Here is a 16758-nt window from a genome sequence, read left to right on the forward strand (position 1 = left end):
TCAGGTATGCCTCTATTTAGAAACATTTGGCACTATGGTTTAATATTTCTTGAGTGTAGGAATGGCTGTAACTTCACAGCTGCACATTTTTAATAGGTTTGGTTTTACAGAAAGTAGTTTTATTTGGAGAGAAAAACAAAAGTAATTGGAGTTTGGCTGGGGATCTACATGGACTAAAGTGACTCGTATTTTCTTGTAGCACAAAGCTACCCAATGTAAACAGGACTAAAAAAAGCCTACAAGGAACACAGACATATTCTCTCGAAGGTTTCTTCAGCCCAGAGCTTGTAATTAAACAACAAAGGTGCACTAATAGACTTGTGTCACCCACTTAGCACACACTGATAATTCAGTCTCACCCAAACACTAATACACACAGATGTAGGAGGCTAAATTTGGAATAGCCTGACTACAGTATTTTAGAGAGCTTCACCGTCACACGTCAAATAAACACTGTTGCCAAGATGTGAGTCAAGCATCATTTTTAGTAGGCAAGCTGGACTGATCAAATGTCTGAAAAAATCAAACTTGCATAGAATTAGTTTATGAAGCTGTATGACATTAAAACATTAAAGTGAATAATTGGCAATTGGTTAAATCACAAGCAGTGTTTTCTTGGTTCTTAGTGAGTTTGCAACTTCTGTGGCAAAACACATGGTGATATTAAAGGCATTGGTTTTACAGAAATTTTTTTAGGAAAAGGGAAAAGTGGGCAGAGGGGAAAGGGGAAATGAGAAAAGAATCACAGAGCATGTCCTTGAGCCTAGAACATAACGTTGGATCTTGCATGGACCTGTAGGAAGTGTTAAATGATGTGTAGGCACCCCTTGGGCCTCGTTTGCAATGGGCAAACACTCTCAGCAGCATGAAGCATACGTTGAAAATTGAAGCCTGTGGCAGAACTGGATGTGTTCAACCTTGTAAGTAACATGGCCAAGGAGGATGGTCACACATCTGTATACAGGGAACTGACCTTTCTTCCCTTTCAGGTAAGAGCTGTTTCATTTCCTTTAGAAACAAAGAATAGGGTAAAACAAGTCAAAAAATGCTGCAACTGTCAGTAAAGATGTTTAAGATGAACCCTCACATGATGATAAATATACATAGAGAAGCATGTAAATAGTCTGGGCCCCAAGCTTTGCAGATATCATCTAAGCAGAGGAAAAGCTGACCCTGCAGTTACTGGCTAGCACCAAAAAAATGCATGTGTAAAAGTGAATATATGCAGGTATGTATAAAGGTTTTGCTGATTAGTCACAATTCTAATACTACATTTGTTTCAGTATTAATCTAAATCTAAGTATATGGCTTTGGAAGTAAAAAAAAAAAAAAAAAAAAAAAAGAATGAAAACTAAAGGATACGTCTTTGGTGAATCCATTTCTCCAGGAAATAGTTTAAATTTGTTGTTGTAAATATTTATACATTCGCATTGCTGAGCCAAGGAAAACTCACAAAATTAAATCTGTAGGTTTTTTTTAAGCTTTAGGTGTGGTTTATAATCTGTTCAAAAGAATGAGAACTGTAGAAACTTGTCTTTTCTTGGGGGAGATACCAACATAAACATCATAACATCATGTTGATTTTGTGTCATTTATATTAAATTGTGTGAGCACTACACCTCCACTGTCAGCAAAATATCCTGAAACATACGAAAAGTTTTTCTGGAAAGAATTTTTCAGAAACTGATGGCATGTACAGACATTCAAGTCTCTTATCTCTCTTTTAAATGCATTACAGTGTCCTAATTGGAGGAAGTATGTAGCAGGTTGGGGGAGACCAGGCGGAGCAGAGCCCTGTCTTTAGCTCAGGGAATTTTAATCCAGCTTATTATATTATTTATAATTAGACCAACATCTGTAAATGTCAAAATCCTTTGAGAGAAGTAGGATTACCTGAGAAGGCAAATAAGGGTTCAAACAGCATTGTCCATATTGCAAATCCATGGGATAAACCTGTCCATGCAATAGGTCCCTCCTCATTTCCTGCAAGGAAAACACGCTTGCTAGCAGAGCTTCAGAGCCTACAAACCAATAAGTGCCTCCTCCAGCATTTGCAGCAGCATGATCTACTGTTGAACTGTTAGAGACTGGACTCTGCCATCTGGAGAACTTGCGGTATGTATGTGGTATCCCTTCCCTGAGAGTTATCTTGCTCTACTCTCAGGGCACGAGAAACTTCTAGAGTCATTTCCCAGCTTTATATTTAACATTAAACACGGATGGTATCTTTTATGTTATCTAAATATTTTGTTTATACGTTTGCAGCATGTGCAAAATGTGTTTTCCCTTGTTTTCTGCTTTCTGGGATAATTTAGAATATTTCCCAAAAAGCTATGCAACCCCAAGCCACCTGCCAGATTCCCATGCATTATAATATTTTCGGCCAGCTGCTGTGGTAGCTGTTCATGCCAAGGGCAAGAATTCCATTTGCTCCGTTTTTAGCTTTCGTGCAGTCCAAAGTCTTTCAGCCTCTGTCATACTGGGAGCGTAAGGCCTGAATCAGCAAGAGTTAAAATAAAAGGTCAGACTTCTCAGAGCTGGTAACCAGTTGGTGGAGCCCAGGGATCGTGTCCTGGTTACGCACAATGCCTCCCCTTCCTCCTCTCCGCACTGCTCTGTCCTTGTCCTTTGCTAGGGACCTTCCAGGCAGGACAGTGAATGTATAGGCATCGTGATCCCAGGAAAGATTTTTGGCAGAAGTTACTGACATGGCTTATTGCTGGGAGCTGGTAGTGTACCACTGGCTGGGCCATTCTTAACCCCAGCTCTGCCACACAAATGCTGCTGAACTGGGTGAGTTGGAAGTGTTTCCTGTTTCAATAGCTAATATTGGCCTTGCCACACTTTTTTTTTTTTTTTCCTAATATATAATTGGATATCAAATAGTATTTTATTAATTTTTTATCTTTTTTTTTTTTTTTTTTTTTTTTTTTCTGATGCCTAACAGTTTTAAATAGTTTGCTCTTTTCTGGTGGCCACACCACTTCCACGTCAGAGTATACAGAGATATTTGGGAGTAGCCTACTTCCAAATGACCATTTGTTTTGGGTGCCCGGTTCAAAACATGTGCTGGGTATGGGGTTTTGATTCTTCAGAAATTCCTGACATTCCCCTCTGGAAGTCAGATGTCTCAGATTTTTTTCTGAAAAAGTCAGTCCACAGTGTTCCAGGAAAATATTTAATCACATGCATGTTCACAACACAGAAAAAATACCATTGCTGCCTAAAGAACTTATTTCTGTACAGTGCTGATACAATGGCTGGTCATAATTAATGACCCTGTAGGCACTGTTAGAAAGCATTGTAAATGTGCACGTACAGAGACTTCCTTCTCAAAAGAGGTTTGGATCTGAATAAAGTCATCTCAGATTTGCTGAGAGAATTCAACGCGGTGAGTATTTTCTTTTGGGTTCTGATCTCAGAAATGGCACCACTGTCCAGAGAAAGAGAAACTGGATGGAAGAAGTAGATAAGTAGATAGAGAAATATCATCCATGGCTTCACTTGCAGCCCTTCAGAATATGTGTGATAAGGACCTGAGTGTTCAATGTGCACTGGGGATGCTCAGCTGCACCTGGCCAGATTGTTTTTTGTCTGGAGGGACAATGGGAGTTGTGAGGCAGAGTTGATCGGGAGTTGTGAGGCAGAGTTGATCCAATGGCACATCCAGATATTTCCCTATCTAATGATTTTCCAAAGCCCAAATGACCACACTTCACAGAATTCAGGGCTGTGCAACTGCTGCCTATTGAGGAGCATCTGGAGCATCTCAAAGAACAGAGATTGGGCTTTTTGCATGACATTAAAAATTTAAATTCACTGTGACTTTGGTGAGCAATAGATTACAGCAGCATGTGTGTAGTCATAGCAAAACTACACAAAAGGAAAGGATGCCTCTGAGGTAAATGTGTTAACTGCTTGTCCCTTTTTACAGTGGTTGCTGAAAGGGGCAACTTCCTGTTTGTTGTTTTGATTTCAGTTTAATTTCTTTTTTGTTTTGTTAGCTGATGGATTCAAAGACTGACTTGGGGTACTCTGCTGCTAGGGAGAGGAAATCTGGGGAACATGGCTGTGAAAGCAGGACAGGGCTCCTGTGTCATCCTCTCTTTCTTGTTTTTCAGTCCTTTCCATCTTTGTAGATCTCCTTCAAGGTACTCCAGATTTAGCCCTTTGTCACATCTACAGTAGACATACAGACATCCATTCTCAGGAAGAAGTGCAGGGCTAAGGAAGTTTGAACACTTGGACTGCAAACATAAAATTGTTCTGTTTTCTTCCTTGTGGGTATGTTAATCCAAACAACCTGTTAAAAAGCTGAGCCAGTTCTCACATATTTAATCATGTGTTTTATTTGAGCTTTGTTGTTATTTATTTATTTATTTATTTGTAATCTCTGCAAGTCTGAACAATAGATCCTGTTCATTCCTACCTTTTTCTTGTTTGTGCTGGCCCTGCCTATTATCTGTGAAGCATCTCTCCCTGGTGAAGTAAGTGGTACTTCAGTGGGAATTCTCCAGCAGAAATGCCAGGGCAGAAACAGCATGACCATTTGTCTTAAAAAATAATATTAAAAAAAAAAAAAGGATAAAGTACAAAAAAGAAATTCCAACTGAAGTTTTTCAGAAAATCTTTATTTCTGACCACTTCTCTTATATGGTATTTCCTTGTCTCTTCCTTTCATATCTCTCTCCCCTCCAGATATGATTTATTAAATATATGCCAAAACATTTTATTTTTCTTATATAATGCCCCTCCCCCCCAAAAATAAAATAAAATAAAATAAAATAAAAAAGCGGTATACATCCTAGCAGTTATCTGCTTCGTGTCATACTTTAAAGTATTATTCTTACCGCACAGGAGTGGAAGACTCTTTCAGAACCACTTGGGAAGTAAGCAGTTTTTTCCATTAATTTCCACAGGCTTTGAACCAAACCTTTACCGTGTAAGATGTCTCTCTGCTGCAGTCACGGCTAACTGTCATAACAAATTCATGGCAAACTGGATTGGTTGTTTTGGTGAAAAGTGTTTAGTCACAGAGTATATCTGAAAGGTAGCACACCTGCTTTCATCTTCTCAACCTCCAAACTCAGAGTATAGGGTGGTCTGGGTTTGCTTTATAAAGTGTGTGCACAAATATACATAGCTGCATTTTAACAGCATAGAGTAAATCTTGTGTTCTGCTGCACCCTTACCTTGAGTGGGATTTCACTCTGTCAAATCCTGTTTGTTTTGATAGAGCTTATTGGATGATTAACTGAAAGACATGAGTAAGGTTGAAACATTGTGGTTCTTCAACCATTTTTTAAAATGTATAAGGTAGAACCCAAAACTTATGGAAGAAATCATTAACATAGAATTATTTATGTTGGGAAGATCCTCTGGTTATCTAGTCAAAAAAAAAAAAAAAAAAAAAAAAAGTATCATTCTGTTGTTTAATTATAAATTTAACTTCATATTCTTTTCCCAAGTCCTGAAGAACACTCAGATATCTCATTACTGGGATAGACCATGCAAGTTATTAAATGAAGGCATCTAGAAACTGCTTAACCAGAGCTTATTCCCACTTGTGTTTGATGACACTTCACAGAACCCATTCATGAGACACCTAAGGGTGGGAACACAATAAAAAAGCAGTTTCTGTCTTGATGAACTGCAGCAAAATGTACCTGAATGGACTGACTGTAATTCATCTCCATCACAATGAGAGCTGGGAGTTGGGTCTTACAAGAAATTGCAAATGAAATTTGTAATCTCAAAAATTAGTAGCATTTGTTTTATTGTGTCCCACATGTAATGACATAATGCATAAAATGTCCATTAAGCTTGGAAAAAGACTTTTTTGGGTGTTGTATACGTTTTAGTGAGTATTAGCAAAGCCTATTGTTGTAGCACATAGTTCCTGCAGTTGCACTAGTATACCTGAAAAGTTTTTGACCTTTTTATCTTCTCAAATGTACTTAAAATGGTATTCAAATGTGAAGTGCAGTCTCAAATCTCAGACTTCATTTTGAGTGCTAACTTCTGCTCACTGGCTGCCAGGATTTACTCCTTTGCAGCCCAAACATTCCTGGGCAGGAAGCTTCATGTCTGCCCAGCCTGTGGTTTTTCTGATTTGTATATGAAGTACTAGAGGGACTAACTGGTTTGATGGATGAGAGGTGTCAAAGTTAGACCATATGGCCTGCTTGGTCTCTGCCTGTGTCTGCAATTGCAAGCAAAAATATGCTGCTTTTTTTCCTCCCTTTGGAGTTTCTTTCAGGGATCCCATTACTGCGTATGCTTTTACAGAGTCTATAGTAATGGAGAGGCAGTTAAAATAAATCCATGGGGTTTAAAGTTGGCAGCTAGAGCATGCCTATACAACCCCGTATAGCGTTGTATGTGAACTAGTCTTTTGTCTTGAACTTGATGACATGATGTCCGTTGAGGACACAGATCTTGTAGCCTTCCTCCCATCCCAAATTTCTTCAGATGCTCCAATCTTAGTTCAATCAACAATGATGTCTTTGATGCTTAAAGTCAGAATTTTTTATTGTAGTTAGATCTCTGTCTCATACAGATACTCCAAGACAGCCAAAGAGTATGTAAAGGAGATTATAACTAGCTGTCCAACTTCCAGTGCTGATTAACTAGTTTGCATCTTTTTAAGCTAGAGCAAGCCTTCCTGCAATACAGCAATGAACAGCCCTTCCAACCTGACCTCAGGAGAGCTGTGGAGTTAGCACATCCTCAGAGATGAGAGGACAGTCTCGCTGGTAGCACACACTTTCTGCAAGAGACTGGAATCAGCAGATCTAGAAAACAAATACAAGCAAATCATGATGTGTTTGTAGATATAGCTTTAAAGCTCAGATGTTCAGACGGAATAGTGGTACCTCCTTCTCTGTGCTGATAGCTGCACTACAGTAAGAGATGAGAAAATACATATGTATATGTTATTTATTTTACTTTTAGTGTAAATGCTTTGATTCTTATGACAAGAATATGTAGTCCTCAAAAGCTAAGGTAATGTTCAGAGTTAATCTAAAAATCTGAGGAAGGGTCCAGGGACTAAGATACAAGATGTGTTGTGTGATTGAGGTTACATCTCAGACCCAAAGCAAAGGGGTCATGCCAGAAGCAGCAGCTGAAGCTATAGGGAAAGCCACCAGGTTAGTGCGTGCTACCAGTGAGCACAAAGGTGCTCTACTTCATGCTGTGAGAATGAAGCTGGGAGGGGGTGTTCACCTTATCACGGGAAGGTATTTGAACATTCAGGAGAGTGTATCTGTTTTTTAGTTACAATTTCATGCAAAATAATCCATGTTTCACAGGCTTTTCTGCATACCCTCAGTGATGATTGTGAATTGTCCATTAAAAATATAATACCTTCGTATAGTGGATGCCAGCCCACAGGACTTTGCTTATGTGAAGACAGGTATCATGCTGGGTCAGAAGGATTAATTGAGCTCTTTAGAATTCCGTTTGATCTGCACCTGAAATACGCTATATAATACCTCTGACCTGATTATATTTTAAACCTCAATTCCTCAAACATTTGGACTCTGCACTGTCCTCCCAAAGGGCAAATGCAAGCTCATTAATTTTGGGGGTTTTGCTTGTATCAGCTCCTTTATTTTAATACCACTCAACTATTACCTGGTCAATTTGGTTCCACTTACTGTACCAAAAAGTTGGGGTTAGCACTTAGAGCGAATGTTATTTGTGATAACTCTATTCATCATTTTGGCACCTACCCAAAAGGTACAATTAAATCTCTATTAAAACATTGGGAGTCTGGAACACCAATCTTTCATAGATCATTTCATCAAGAGTCTCAAATAACTAATTGCTTGTAAAGAGGATGAGCCAAAGCCACTGGTGGGTATTTATGCATGTATATAAAAATGATGTGTATGAGATTTTTTATGCTCTCACAGGTGGACTTTTTCAGGCTTTTTTTTTTTTTTTTTTTGTAAAAGGTTAAACATATGGTTAAATTAATGTATGTTTACATGTTCTTAGATGTTCTACTGAAGGAAAAAGGACAAAAAGTTTCAATGGAAACTTTCTATGGTTAGGTCTAATCATTTTTAAAAAATACTGGCTTTATAGCTCTGTAAGATTTGCAAGCGGATGTATTCAAATCAGTCAACTTCTATTACAGGTAACTATGGGGTAAATATAAGGGTAAAATAATTCAAAAATGGATTCAAAAATAATTCAAAACAATGAGAAAAGACAAGGCTTCAACAAGGAAAGAAAAAAGATATATTCATTCAAACTTTACAGAAACAAAGGAATAGAGTATAAAACATCGTTCTTTACCTGTGTTCAAATTAATGTATTTACATGAAAACTTTTGTAGTGTTTCTTAAGTGAGTAATAAATCTAAATTATGTTACTGTCCATCACACCAAGTACAGACCAACCACTTCAGTACCCTTTGCTACTATATAAATGCACTTCACTAGTTAAAGTCCAAAGTGAACAAGACCCTAACAATACTTACTTTTCTATTTAAATGAGAGCAGATATTTCTTCTGCACTTACATGCATGTACGCACGTAACAGATATTTTCTTTGTGTTCCTTTTCACAGCTCTTACTTATGCAGGACATGATCTGTGCACATAGACACATATTCTGGCAGCAGTACAAAAAAGGTGCAAGCAAATGTGTAGAGGGTATCTTTTGAGAATCAAACCGCTAGAGCTACAGCCTTTTGGGAACCTGGCAACTATATGCAACACCACACTGGTCTGTTTTTGAGATGGATGTTCTGTTCCAGAGCCTTCATGTGAGATCCATGTCAGCTTTGCATATACAGCTTGATTATGCTCACAAAAACAATGCAATGTATTTGCGTAATAATACAATTGAAAACAAGCACAGTGCAATCTTTCTGTAAAGCTTTTTCCATGTGGCAGGGAGTTCATACACATGTCATGGGAATCACTAGGCATCACAGCTTGTAGTTTCTGAATGGAGAACTCTGTCACATAAGAAAGTCCTGGTCCTGCTATGATCATCATTGAAGAAATGGTTCTCCTCACACAGAACAAGAAATTTGCCAGTATCACCTATTACTTTTTACTATCCAAAGATCTTGTGCTGAGTGGAGGACAACAAGAGAGCAGAAAATAAGGGAAATGTGTAAAATAATTCTTTTAAACTATTTTTAGAAAACATTTGGCTAAATTGACAACTTTGATGTCTCTTCATAAGGCAGGAATCTCCAAAGCTGTGGGAAGAGAGTCTGCCCTGTGAGATGAGAAGGTGTCAGAACTGCTGGAGTTTTGTACCATCTCTGTGCAGCTTTGCATCTCTTCTTTACAAAGGGCCTTGTAATATTGCTAGTTTAAGAAGCCTGCAGGTGCAGATATAGAGAAATATTCCCACTCCTAGACAGTAGAGTGTAAGTCATTCAATGCCCTTTGGACTAAAATCTGTCATTTTTTGTGCTCAAAGTGTGTGAACTAATGTGAGTACTGTGTTGTGTTCTACCAAAGAACATAGTCCATCAAAAGGTGTTTGTTTCACTTTCTGAAGAATGGCATGAGGGCACATAGAGATGTTTAAGGGTACAAGACCACTCGGGATAGTTTGGAAGTGCAGTGCAGACTGAAAAGAAATAACTTTCCCTGGAATATTCAAGACCAGGTTGGATGGGGCCCTAAGGAACCTGATCTAGTGGGTGGCATCCCTGACTGTGGCAGTGGGGTTGGAACTAGATGATCTTTGAGGTCCCTTTGACCCATGCCATTCTGTAATTATATGATTCTATGAACTCCAGTGCCTCATTCATACCGGTTTGTGTCCCCTGCCCCAAACCTTGGGGATGGTTGATTGATGGTTAGTCCAAAACAGAGCAAGAACTCAACAAGGCATGACTAAGGATATAGTGGGACAGGTTTACTCCTGGCCTTTTAATACCTAACACGAGAAACATACCAGTAGCATCCTCATCAGACCTAGCCCAAGCCACTGCATCTTAAACATGACACAAGCCAGGTTAATATATCACTGTCTACACATCAGAGTGGAGATACAGCTTCTGTCAGCCAGATGAAAAGGCATTTAAAACAGCATTGTCCTTTCCTTTCCTTTCCTTTCCTTTCCTTTCCTTTCCTTTCCTTTCCTTTCCTTTCCTTTCCTTTCCTTTCCTTTCCTTTCCTTTCCTTTCCTTTCCTTTCCTTTCCTTTCCTTTCCTTTCCTTTCCTTTCCTTTCCTTTCCTTTCCTTTCCTTTCCTTTCCTTTCCTTTCCTTTCCTTTCCTTTCCTTTCCTTTCCTTTCCTTTCCTTTCCTTTCCTTTCCTTTCCTTTCCTTTCCTTTCCTTTCCTTTCCCTGTCCTTCTATGCACTATGCTTGTGTGCATAGTATCCTGGATAAAGCTTATCAAGTATTATATCCAGTATATCCAGTATTCTAAATTTCTGATTCTTGGCTGTTTCCAAACTGGAGAGCAGTCAGTCACTCTGCTGACCCCAGCACCTGAGGTGAGATTTCATCCCTTGTCTTCCCTTGCCCTCTTTTCTAAACCTACAACTCCTCTCCTTTGCTTAAATCCTTCTTGTACCGTCTCTTCATGATGTTATGGTAGCCCCTAACAGCCAGCCTGGAGTTGGGCTCCCAAGAGATATTCTTGCAGTCCCTTTAACTCAGGAGTGGTACAGTGGTCTTACAGCACAGATCACCCTTTACAGACCCTTCCAGCCTGTCTACACCTTTGCTCCCATTACAGACAGACAGCTTCACCCCTGCAATACAGTCTTCTACAGGATGCTCTGACTCCCTCCCTGATTTGTATGATAACTGGCACTAGACATTTAATCCCCTAAACTACCAAGATCACTTGCAAGCATTTGGGGAGGGTGCTGCTTATCTGTCTCAGAAAGGTTTGGTTTTGACTCCTCTTAGCCTAACCTTATCCCATATCCTAGGCTGTCTGTTCTGCACATAGAATAAAAAAGGTTGTGACTCTCCAAAGACCCTCCCAGGTTTAGAGGGGACAAATAAATAGTGATGTGTTTTTGAGTGACCCCTGGGATCTATCATGTTCAGGATGCGTATTTCCAGTTATTTCTGATTACCCAGTTTGGTAGCTTTCATGTCCTTTCATGCTTTGCCTAAAGGGAAAAGATTATTCAACTATTAGGTCATCTTGTACAACTGTTTTTCTTTCTCAAGAGTTCTCTTTTCCAGAAAGGTACTTCAACCAACATTGTAGCAGAGATTCTTAAAGGATGACATACTCTTAGTAAGCTTACAGGCAAAGCGAGTGTGACCCAACACCATGTTGCACATAACAAGAAAAAAGGGCAACTTTCTTTTGCAGTTGTCTATGTAGCATCTTTCTAGATATTTCATAACAGACTAAATAGCAATGTTTTTTCTCTGCCTTTTCAGTGTTTGCACTCACACAAATATTTTTGTGTCATTATCTTTTGTGGCATCAAGGTACCAACAAAAGACAGTAATACAGAAAAAAAAAAAAAGTCCATTTAAATATATGGATTTGCCAAACACATTTCCAATATAGCAAAGACAATTTCTGTCCTGTCTGATATTGCCAAAATCCTAATTCCTGCTTCAGTTTTAAATTCACAGCAATACCACTTTACTCTATGATAGCTTTAAGATTCAAACACTGAGAGGAATCTTAAGCTAATGCTTCAGGATGTGGGAGGTACTCAGCACTCCCACAGTGGGGAGTCAGTGGTCACTCCTGACTTTGTATTGATGTGGTATCAAAATGCAATATGGAAACTTGTTTTCATGAGAATTTTCTTGCTGTCATATTGACTTCAGAGGTTGGGTATGTTGTGTTTGAGCATCCATGATTTGGGGGGCAACACTAGGGCTCAATTTTTTTTTATGTCATAATGGTTGCTCTATGGTGGCTGTGCTGTCATGGAACTAGTTGTGCAGACTGAGGTACCTGGTAGCACTGCCTATCTCGCTATCCCCTCAGTGGCAGGAGCCCCACTAATGCCCTGCCACTGAGGTCCAACAGAGGTCCACAGGTGTCCATGCATTCTTCCCCAAGCTCCCCTTTTGCTTCTGCCTACACATTGCCCTCCATGGCAAGATAACCAGCATGCACACACTGGCTTGTCTTTCACCTAAAAGGCTGATCAATAACCAGTTGCTCTTTGCAGTAAACTTCTTTGCTCACCCGGAAACCTAGAGGCATTTAATTTGTCACCTATGGTTTTGCCTTGGTCCTGAGGATGATTTCATGTGCTAGGTGGTGATCCATCATCTTTGAATCATTCTTTCCTAACAGGTGTCATTGTCTGCAGCTCCACCCATCATCTCAGAAGTACCTTTTCCTTGGTGCTGGTGCATACTATGATTTCTTCATCATCATACTGTTAGTTGGGGACTGCACAAGGTTTTTTGTGGAAGCCTCTGGAAGAAGCAGACAGACAGACAGAAGGAACTGTTTAAGCAGCAATAGATGTTGTCATACTGCCCCTGACTCTTATATCTTGACAGTAATCCTCATTTGAAATTTTGGTAAGTGATTATCTTGTGTGCTGTTCAGTTGTCTAGTTTTACTTTATCTTGTTCAAAAAATTCAAGCTCTGTTTATCATAAAGCAACACTTAACCTGTGTTCTCCTTTGGGAATATTTGATTTGCAAGGCCCATGACACTTATTTTGGAATGTATGGAGGCAATGTTGTTCATGAAACAAGACACTTCCACAAGGAAAATAAACAATGTACAGAAGGCCATATTTGTTGGTCTAACTCTAGTCATTGCTTTAGAAAGATAGAGCTATTCACAACCAGTCAAGTATGAGGAAGTGTCACTGCTTGATGAGTTGGCAGGACTTGCATGTTCTTTTACCATCTTTGGCTGCCTATAGATAAGTTGGCTGTCATGCAGGATGGCTACTGTAGTCTCTGACTTTGGGTGGAGTAGCCCAATAACACGAGAGACAGTATTTCCTACTGGTTAGGGAACTTGGGAGGGTGGGGGGAAGGAATGTCAGGAAATAAATAAATAGATAAATAAATGACATTTCCACAAACAGACTTACACACAAAGATCTGTGGCCTTTATAACATAGCCAATGCACTTGACTGTAAGGCAAAGCAGGATGAAAGGAGCTATCCCGTGTGAGTACCTGCAGACCTTAATCCAGTAGTACACATCAACAGCTAGAGCAGCCAAGGGTCAATTTTCTTTGCTTTCCTTCTCTCCTCCCCCTCCAGTGAATCCAGAACCATAGCTTGGAACATGTAATTGTCAGCGGTTGCATCCACAGCAAGTTACTGTGCACCTTAAATGAAGGGGAAGGAAAATGGTATGTACCGTCAGAGGTTAATTTGCTATGTATGATGGACCCTTGGCCTACAGTAAGGGTATACAACTTCATAAATACAGGTTATTTTGGGGTGAGTTGGTCTGCAGAGAATTCTCCCTCAACATTCAGTAGGCTTTATTGTTGTAGAAACTGGGTTAGGTGTCCCTGAGCAAGGGACATGGCAGTGGTCATGTCTCAAGATGCAATCTAATTCTTAACCCATACCTAGGTCACACCTAACTCATAGGTCCAAGAACTGTGGGGGTAAATTCTGGTTCCCTACAGTTCTGTCTTGCAGTGAGGTTCTCTGTTTACTTACATGTAGATGTAAACTCCATGTGTGTTTCCCCAGGACTGGGAGTTTAGGACACCTCTGCATAGCCAGGACATCCGTACTGTAGCTGCCTTCTCAATGGGGATGTTCAAAGGGCTTTTTTCCTTCATACCTGCTTGCCTCTTTGCCTAAATGGAGGAACCCAAAATCTTTGAGGTTGTTAGATCTGTCAAATCAGATTGGTTGGCCAATGGGCTAAAAGATTATTTGAAGGAGACTGACTTAGTTTATGCATACACACAAATACACACACACATGCACTATGTATGATTACATTAACCTCATTGCCTTAGGAAACTAAGCTACAAGGTGCATGAGATCGGGTTAATAGGAAAAATAGTATTCCTCACACAGACAATGTAGACAGCTAGTTAGGTCTGTTTGTACTACTGGTTGTTCACTGACATCAAGAACAAGTTTTATCAGCAGAGCAAAAGGGATGAAAGAAACCCACCTTGAAAATGTACATAAGTGACTACCATATTTTTGAAGTGTGGGTAGATTTGTAATACAATATACACATGCAGGTGAACAGAGCAGCATATATAATTTTAGTTATGTTACTCAAAACAAGTAGAATCACTTTTATTCTCCTTGCAGAAATAAAGAACAATATATTTGAGGTTTGTGGTGGGATTGTATTCCTAAACCTACCTATCTGAGTACTGTGCTCAATCTGATGAACAGTAAATCCATCCACAATATTTTCTTGTGGATGAAAAAGAATCCATTTCAACTATTGAAATCCATTTCAACTGTTGAAAACATGAAATCAAACTCTGGCCAAGCCAACTCATTCTAAGCATCCCCTTACAGATGATTATAGGCTATGTTTGGCTCTGCTCCGTGTTGCACATGGAACAAGATGCTGTGGCTGATCCTCTAACCTATATGCTGTCGTAGTGGTCACAGAGTGGTTACAAAATTTCCCACGGCTCCAGATCTGTTGTGTGGATGCTGGACAAGTGGTAAGATGCTGTATCTAGTCCTAAAGTTTAGCCTCATGCCAAGTTTTTTGGGGGGTGACTTGTTCTGTAGATAATTCCTCCCAGGCATTTGATATCCTTCGATGTTGTAGGAATTAGGTTAGGTGTCGACTGAAATCCACAGTCCTGTTGCTGTAACTAAACTGCTGAAGTTAACTTGCAGACAGGAAGAATCAGCTACATAAATTCATCTTGACTCACACAGTACTTGGTAGACAGTAGAATAGTATTTGATAAGAGCAAGGATGGCAGCACTTAGCTCTGAGTTATATCTACAGAACTATTTCCTTTTAAGTATTGAAAGTACTAAATTGTTGTGCACACCTACGTTCATTATATTCATGTCTGCTTTCATAAATGTCTGCATTTACCTCTCCAAACTTGAGTTAGATTCTGGTAAGTGCAAAATATTGTAAAGTCAGTTTTGCATTCTCATAGTTAATGTTTTAATGTCTGTCTTCAGTTTTATGCTACCACAGATTTGGCAATTCACAGGCAAAGATTTTTTTTTTTCCCAGCTCCCAATCATATCATAAGCTCCACAGGTTTATAAGCAGCATTTATTCTGATGGCATTCTCTAATGCAGAGAGTGGGTAGAAAGATGCCTAACAGAAGAGAATTGCAACTCTCAAAGACAAATTTAGCACAGATAATTTCTAATAGAATAAAGTTTTACTATATTGTGGGAGAAAATTTTCAAAGGCTAACTGGCAACAGATCGCAATTGCGTGAAAGCTGCTCTAAACTGTACATGCCAATCTGCTTGGGATTGCTGGAACTGAGCAATGGTCCAGGGAGAACTTTTCTTGGCATGCCCTGCTCTCAGCCCCCTCTAAATCTGGTCTTCACAAAGAAGTAGTGAAAAGAAAGGCATATGGAAATCTCTTCCAACTTGTCCTTGTAGTTGTCCTACAACTAACTGAACTTTAAGGGAAAGTTAGTTCTCGCTTTCTGAGAAGTAAAGCAGCCTCTGTGTGGAAGATGACCAGGAACATCTGATGTTGCACTGGAGGGGTTTCCTGGAATGAACGACCACAGTCCCTTTCTCTTCTTCCTAAGCAGATTTATTCATTAGTACCTGGTATTGCATGCCACAGGCATTCAAAAACGCCTCATATACAAATGATGTGATTAGTTTTAGGAGTCATGTCATCTTAATAAATATGGGTGCTGCTTTTCTGCCTTTTGGCAGTGCAAATACAGATATCCTTTTTAAGATTTTATTTATTTATTTATTTATTTTTATGAGAGAAAAGGGATTTACTTCATCTATTTTATTATTTTTTGCCAGTCATTTCAACACCAGTTATTCACCTGCAGAACCAATGAGTATGGCATTCTGTTTTAAAATATGTGGAATGGAGTTCTCTGTTAAATACTGGTAGAGATTTCAAGAAAGATAACATATAACAGGTTTCACACTCAAACAATTATCATCAAAAATATTTACAATCAAGGACTAAATGACATACAGCAAGACCAGTGACCAGTTACAGCACAACACTCATAACATGCATTGGAATCGGACAGACTTCAAAAAAGAATTCCAGACAGCAAGATTGAAATCAAATAATTCCCTTGTCAGATAAGAGCATCATAAAAATGCCCTTAGAGAAGTTTCAGGACCATGGAGTATTGAACATCTCTGAAAATTTGGAGGTTGTAAGAAATATAGGAAAGTATGGAGAGTGATCAGTGCATTTGTAATGGAGAAAGGAGATGGGGGATGCTCTAGAGTTCAAAATGCTTTTAAGGAAACTTAGCATAGTCAACCAGCAAAAGCTTGATTAGGAAAATTCTGTCGTAATGTACTATACATGTAGACTTGGCAAACAGACCATCTTACATCAAGACATTTTTACCTTCTGAGAATTGCTTATCTCAGTTCAATTATAGTTTTGGACTGAACACAGAATTTTTAAGTTTGTACCACTTGAATGGAATTTTTTTTTAACACCCCTACAGCTGGCAGGCACTTCCATGGTGTTCAAATCCTACCATGGAGAAGAAAGACTCTGTTGACTCCTGTGGGCTCTGGTTCAGGCCCCCCAGCAACTGGACACCTCAATTAATTTTCTTTTCTCAAACAAAACTTCCAGAAGAAGCCTCAATAGGTGAGTATCTCTGTCCTCCTGAAGCTGC

At 39.3% G+C, this 16758-nt stretch overlaps 1 long non-coding RNA gene across 4 annotated transcripts in view; it reads left to right on the forward strand.

The window, feature by feature from the left end:
- Positions 1–2527: 2527 nt before the first annotated feature.
- Positions 2528–16758, forward strand: part of LOC137852768 (uncharacterized) — a 28405-nt gene continuing 14174 nt past the window's right edge. For 2 of the 4 annotated variants that reach the window (XR_011094028.1, XR_011094031.1), the window contains exons 1-5: positions 2528–2793; positions 4122–4284; positions 12268–12500; positions 14446–14597; positions 16582–16730. This is a non-coding gene — a long non-coding RNA (uncharacterized lncRNA). Of the gene's footprint in view, positions 2794–4121; positions 4285–12267; positions 12501–13203; positions 13296–14445; positions 14598–16581; positions 16731–16758 lie in introns of all 4 variants that reach the window. The other 2 variants (XR_011094029.1, XR_011094030.1) reach the window with 2 other exon arrangements.

This window comes from Anas acuta, chromosome 2 (assembly GCF_963932015.1).
Source record: "Anas acuta chromosome 2, bAnaAcu1.1, whole genome shotgun sequence".
NCBI classification, from domain to species: domain Eukaryota; kingdom Metazoa; phylum Chordata; class Aves; order Anseriformes; family Anatidae; genus Anas; species Anas acuta.